This window comes from Mytilus californianus, unplaced genomic scaffold (genome assembly GCF_021869535.1).
Source record: "Mytilus californianus isolate M0D057914Y unplaced genomic scaffold, xbMytCali1.0.p SCAF_8, whole genome shotgun sequence".
Classification (NCBI taxonomy): domain Eukaryota; kingdom Metazoa; phylum Mollusca; class Bivalvia; order Mytilida; family Mytilidae; genus Mytilus; species Mytilus californianus.
Genome location: NW_026262734.1, coordinates 104,416,025 through 104,423,356, shown reverse-complemented (window position 1 = coordinate 104,423,356; position 7,332 = coordinate 104,416,025). Strand labels below are relative to the sequence as shown.

General features: G+C 33.5%; 1 long non-coding RNA gene across 1 annotated transcript; it reads left to right on the top strand.

Moving 5' to 3' along the window:
- Window positions 1–1,734: 1,734 nt before the first annotated feature.
- On the top strand, window positions 1,735–3,873 carry LOC127712423 (uncharacterized). Its single transcript, XR_007987070.1, has 3 exons — window positions 1,735–1,827; window positions 2,359–2,462; window positions 3,772–3,873. It is a non-coding gene; the product is annotated as an uncharacterized LOC127712423 (long non-coding RNA).
- The last annotated feature ends 3,459 nt before the right edge of the window (window positions 3,874–7,332 follow it).

Below are 7,332 nucleotides of genomic sequence, written 5' to 3'. Positions count from 1 at the left end.
AAGCGCCATTGTCCCTCTGTAAATTTTGAAGGCAACATAGAGAAGAAATATGTTAAAAATCTGTATTACAACCTCCGCTGCACGTTTCAGTATCAAAAGACGAAGAACCACAAAATTTTGATTTTGGTAAACAATTCTGTACTTAGAAACGTTAAATCTAACCGAATGCAAATCAACTAAATTCCTTTGTCCATAATAAGTAAATTCTTTGCTGAAAATGAATCTAACAACAAGCTTCTTACTTGCAGTTGTGCGCTTTTTTTGAAATCCTTTACAAAACCCTTTATCATGTTTTTGTGCAGAAATGTGTTTAGCATACATTGTATTTCCTTCCATGATCGTCTTATTACACCCGCTATGCCCTGTTGAATATAAATTTTGTGGATAATGTTAAACATATCCCAGATATAACGTAGTAGCTTACAAGAACTGCGTTTTCTGATAATTTTCTGTATGTCACCATAATTGAGGAAATACTTTTCGAATCTTTCTTTATATTCCAAAATATAAACGAGAAAAAATACTAGCAAGATCGGGACAGACTGAAGGACCTAAGAAATAGAAATTAACACAAAAAATTAAACATCGTAGCTCACGAGCGAAGTGACAGTCAGGGCGAATGATTGTTGTTGAACTATTCTGTAACAGAGAATATAAGGTCATACATAGCACTTCAGGGAGATAACTCTGTAAAAATCAGCTCAACATTTTAATCACGTTCTATTGTTAAGAAAATATTAAGCTTCTTAATGATCAAAATTAGTATTTGTCAAACTGCTATATATATATATACAATGAAATTTTCCCGATAAAGTGTGTGGTTCAAGTTTTTTGAAACTTTTATATTTTTGTCAAAGGGCCAAAGTAAATATTTTGTCAAAATTTTACGAAAATTAAACTAGCCAAATTAATTTTAGTCAAGGTGTTTGGTACCACCATAATGTATGAAATATAATGGATGGTAGGAGAACATAAAACGATTTTAAATACTTACTTTTTCAACAAGTAATAATAAATAGCAGTTGCGTTCTCTTTGCTTGGTTCTTCTGTCATTAAAATAAGAATAAGAATATATGTATTCATTGGCCATATCTTATATTTTTTTAATTTTAATCTACAATGTGAATACAAAACGTATGCACCTACGTGTGCTCTAAACCAAGTAGTTTCTATGCCCTTGTCATACGTATTTGCTTATAACACATCACTTAAAAACTGTTCACATCAGATTGTACTTATTGATATTAAGTCTACTTCCTGCAGCAAAATTCTGAGGTAATATTGGATGACCTTAGGTCAAATTTTACCGGAAATTTGAGAATATGCGTTTTAAGACCAGGGTCGTCTACCTCACAAAATATTAGTAGGTACTAAAAGATCGATGCAAACACATGCATATATGGATAATATACTGATACATAAACTTACTTTAAAATTTCACTGGAAGGTACTATGGATTCATTAGTATTCGTGGGATATCAATTTTCGTGGATTTCGTGTGTACTGGTAAACCACAAATTTCAATGCTCGACGGAGTACAAATATTCTGTAGGCTTGTTTGCAGACTTCAGCAAAACCACAAAAATAAATATCAACGAACACACGATTTTCCCGCAATCCACGTGAATTGGTACCCAAGAAAATAAATGAATGCACTATACTTTTATAATTCTTTGTACGCATTTTAGACATGCAATAACTTATTGACGCGGAACATAGAGGGATTATGTTGTAACACTAACTTTTGCAACGGAAACTATGCACCATCCACAACTGTGATTCCTCCTACTTCAACTGTATATGACAATCATCTTGGGATGCCTACAGGTACCACTATCCCTTCTTATATTCAATAAACTATTTGCTAAAGTATGATATATTTTTTAAAGAAAAAAACCTTAACTATCTTTTGAAGATTGAGTATGTCAAAGTCTCACAGTTTAATGTTTATTTCCGAAAGGTTTAAACTCGGTTTTACATCTTAATAAGTAGTCACAACTATCGTTACGATGTTTAGCATGCCATGATTTATTTTTGAAATGCTGAAAATAACAAAATATAACGGATCTATATGAACATGATGTAAAGTATAAAGCAACAAAACAAACAATGCAAATATAAACATTGAGATATAAGATATAGTCTTCTACTTTAGACAAGTATTCATACCATATGACAAGCTTGAAATATCCCCAAAATTGAATGACAAGAATCTTTCATGGTTCTAGTCGAATAATTCAAATATACATTTATGTATGTGTAGAGTTAATACTACAGATAATACACCAGGTCTAGTAGTTGAAAGCATGAACACGTCCATCGTAATTATTAAATGTATGACATTTTTTTTCTACAAAGGTTGTAATCCAAAGCTTATAAATGGTTGCCCTGCTGGATTTGTCAGAAAACGAAACAGTTGCTACCACATTGGGCGACAATGGAAAACTTTGACAGACGCCAAAGTAAGTATAACAATTTGCAGTACGTTTAGAGGTATGATAAGCTCGAAGTCATATACAGTGTACAACATGAAATGTTTGGAAACTTAAAAAGGGAAAGCTTGATCATGTGCTACCATAATTGTATGTACATAACTCTCTGCAAAATATACCAGTCCTTGTAGGAGCAGTCAACCGGACTTACCATGTTCCCTGAATACATTATTTCACCCATTAAAAAAAGTTCAACATTTATTCTTATGTGGAAGTTAAAAGAAAAAAATCATAATATTATGCGCACCTTTTTTAAGTGAAAAAAATATGCGTTATCTAAAAGTCCTAACTTTAAATATTTATGACTAGGTCGGATAAACGAGGTACTACGAATGCACATTTTAAAAAATGACAATGGTCACTATGGTCATTTGCATACAACAATCAAATTCATGATAGTATAGACAACATAAGTATATGTTCAAACTGCCTGCATGATATACATATATAGCCTAACATGGGTAAGAGGTGGTGATCCTGATGGATAATTACACCCTGATTACATTCGGTCATAGTCATTTATAATAATTATAGGCATGCATTGCGACTACAACTTATAAAACATACCCCTGTTAACGTTCGTTTAGCGTGACAACCTGTCTATATGGGACCTTTTTACAGTCATCTTATCCTTTATCTTTGTTGAGTTACTTTAACATTATGACCTGATTCAAGCATATAGATTTTTTGGCATAATTAACAAGTACTTTAATTTTTTTAGTTCTGATCCCGACATATTTCAAGGAATGAAATTTATTCAAATATGTAATAGTAAATAACCAAAATCAGAAAAAGTGAATCACATACAGAAATACAGATTTGATATTTTTATAAAGATTTGGACTGCAAGAATAGTCCTTCCTAAAAATGGGTTTTATATCAGTGTCTACAGTAGGATGTAGTGTTAACAAGTCGGAGCCAACAATTATAAATGAAAGGACATATAATGAAAGAAAAGTTACCTAAACGAATTATAGATACAGATCTCGTAGAATTGTTGTAAGAATTGCACTATCAATAGAATAAATATACTGGTAATTGGGACCACAACTTAATTCCTTTCTAAGAGCAAAAAAGAACTTAACACCAAATAAATAACAAAACAGTCTACAACGTAGATAAATATATACAAAAAGAGTAAAAATAAATTCAAAAACAATAAAGGCAGAAAGCAATATCAATATGTAAGATTAGCCCACGTATTTATGTTTATATTTTTATCGACAGAATTGTGGCGCCGCAAACGCAAAAACGATTTAAGAAGTATTTTCTTTTGTAGAGAGAATGTGTACGAAATTGCAGCAGACTTGCAGTTATAAGTAGTGAACGGGAAAACGAAGACATTTCAGACTTTCTACAACATACAAAGGCTTTACTTGGAGTGAATGAAGGTTGTATTATCTGTCCTTAAAAATTCGTAGAACAGTGTCAGATGACAATCTTCTAAATGCAACATAATCATGATATTATTTTGGAGAAAGGAAACGAAAATATGTTTAAACAAAAGAGATGTGGTAAGATTGCCAATTAGACAACTATCCTCTGGAGTCCAGTAAGCAGGTCACTGTATATAATACATCAAATTCATTGACACTGTTTAATGAAACACATCTTACTTTGTTGAGTTTTGATTCATCCTAATGCCAGTTATACCGATGTTTATCGACATAAACATAAACTGTTTTGTTTGTTAAAAAATGTTCTTCCGAAATTTATAGAAGGTACAATATATTTGGGACCAAGTTGGCAATTAGACTAACTATGTTTCAAAGTATCTTGGATTTAAATAATTTATCGACATCAACATTAATTGTTTTGTTTGGATTCTATTTTGCAAATACGTTGAATTTGTCTACGACAATGCTGTTTATTAATGTGATAATAAAGGTTCATATTTTAAATTAATCGATGTTTGTATTCTAATTTTTTCAGATTACCACTACTGGATTGATGCTTATAGAAGTCACGGTGGTAGCAGCCCGTGGTATTGGCGTAGTATTGGTTCCAATTTGAGTTATTCCAATTGGAGAACTGGATCGCACCATCACCAAAGTCATGATGTTGAACATTGTGCCAGCATAGGCAAAGGGGAATGGCATCATAATTCTCATCATGGATATTACTGGGATCATCATAGTTGTAATGGAAAATTTGCTGCACTTTGTGAATATCCCCTAGGGAATGAACCTTAACATTTCTATAATAAAACTTTCAACAGTGTTTGTGTAAGTTTGTTTGTATGTTTGCAATGTACAAGCATAACAACATATTATCATCAGATATACAGAAAAATGTTAATGATGTATAGAAGTTTGGCGATTGTATATCTGTGAAATGTTGTCTTACTTGAATATATATTGAAAACGATCACAATGCTGCTTGTCAGATCATCAGACAAATTGCATTTTTCTTTCTACAATACCATTAGCTGTATTTGGCGAAAAGGTTTCGGATTGTTGAATCCTCTATGCATTTCAACTTCGTACTTTATTTTGCCTTTTGAACTCTTTCGATTTGAACATCATATTTGACTCTTTTGTAGACGAATCGCGCGTCTGGTGTACACAATTTTAATTCTGGTATCTATGATGAGATTATGTATAAAGATCTCATTTACTTTCCAATGATGTACAATATATAAATAGCATATAGCTGAGAGGGTGATAGAGCAGATTGTTACCCCAAGAGAATATTGTCAACTGAGGCGAAGCCAAGGTTGACAATGTCATTTCGAGAGGTAACAATCTGCTCTATTACCCTCTCAGATATGTGGTATTTAATTTATTATACTGAGTGTTCTGTTACAACTGTCTATGAAATTTCAAATTCAAAGTAATAAACTATGTCGTCTTCCACATAACAATCATTCGTATTTATTAAAGCGCGCACTTGAGCAGGCGTCTCCGTGAAGGGTAATAGAGTATTTGCCATGGGATAGAGTAAATTGTCTACCTTGTATTAACCAATCAAGATCTGGCATTTTGACATGAAGTATAATAATAGATTTTATTTCATTGAATACATGAAAACAGGACATTCACTATAAATATTCTTTTTCTACACCTAAAAATGTTACAGAAGATCATGTTTTACTTCATTCGTCAAATGGACAGGAAATCGGTTTTTTTTTGCATTCTTATATGTTTGTGTTTTCAAAAGAGGGACGAAAGATACCAGAGGGACAGTCAAACTCATAGATCGAAAACAAACTGACAACGCCATGGCCAAAAATAAAAAGACAAATAGACAAATAATAGTGCAGATGACACAACATAGAAAACTGAAGACTAACCAACACCAAAAACTGTGAGTGATCTCAGGTGCTCCGGAAGGGTAAGCAGATCCTGCTCCACATGTGGCACCCGTCGTGTTGCTTATGTTATTACAAATCCGGACACAACATAGAAAACTGAAGACTAACCAACACCAAAAACTGTGAGTGATCTCAGGTGCTCCGGAAGGGTAAGCAGATCCTGCTCCACATGTGGCACCCGTCGTGTTGCTTATGTTATTACAAATCCGGTAAATAGTCTAATTCGGTAGGTCACATTCGTAAAAAGGGAAGGGTATTGTAGTTACGACATAAGGAACATATCCGATATGATCTGTAAAACGGTTATTCCATAACGGTCAACCAACTCGTGATGGCGTCCGTAAAATTTACGAAAGGATGATTTCAACTTCACCATTTGGAACTCTTGGTTTAATAGCTTCCTTGTGAGCAGCAATCCTCCATAAAGGAAATCATGATAGGAAATACAAGCCCGGGAATATCGTATCAATTGGGAGATATATACTCCGTATGCAGGCGCTGCTGGAATGTTGCTACATAGAAATGGAAAGTTCACAATTGGGAAGCTGAAATCATCTCTTTTGTCGTAAAGTTTTGTTTTCAACCGACCCTCATTGTCAATTTCTAGATGAAGGTCAAGATATGAGGCAGACTTAACTATCTGTAGTATCCTTTATCTCTAGTTCGATGGGATAGAATCGTTCAACATAGTCATCAAATTTTGTATTATTTAGTTAGAGAACATCATCTATATAGCGGAACGTAAAGTTAAAGGATATTGCTAACTTCTTATCTTTCTTCCTAAGAAGTTCCTGTATGAAGTCAGCCTCATAATAATAAAGAAACAAGTCGGCAAGAAGAGGGGCACAATTGGTTTCCATTGGAATTCCGACAGTCTGTTGAAAAACACGTCCTCCAAACGTAACAAATATGTTGTCAATCAAGAAATCAAGCATCTTGATAATGTCAGTTTCAGAGAATTTTTTGTTTGAATCAGAGTGATTCTTTACAAAGAAGGATTTATCCCTCCCCAAGACAAGATACTTGTATCTACGTTCGCCATTCTTTTTAATGAAACAAAGTAATACCATGTATGTACTCTAAAAGATCTTTGGAATTTTTTAGTATCCACATCTGATTCACGCCACCTCTAGAATAGGCTGTTTCACAATAACTTTGGAGCCCGACTTTGATTGCTGATAAAATAGAGCCCTTGGAAGACCCAGCAATATACCGTTGTTTGTAAGGACACTTATGTAGTTTAGGTATCCAATACAGTGATGGAAGATCCAGTTCTTCATCTTTGGTTGAAATTCCAAAGGAACATAGAACAGACCTATGATTATCCAGGATTTCCTCTTTGGTATGTGTCGTGAGGGTATATGTTGAGTTTCCAAATAAATTGTCAATACCTAATTCATTTATCAAGCAGTTTATGTAATGATATTTACACACAAAAACGATGTTGTTTGGGGCTTTATCTGCGGGGACAACACCATATTTGTCATGGAGGTATGACAAGTGTTTTGCAACATTTGGGTCTTTAAA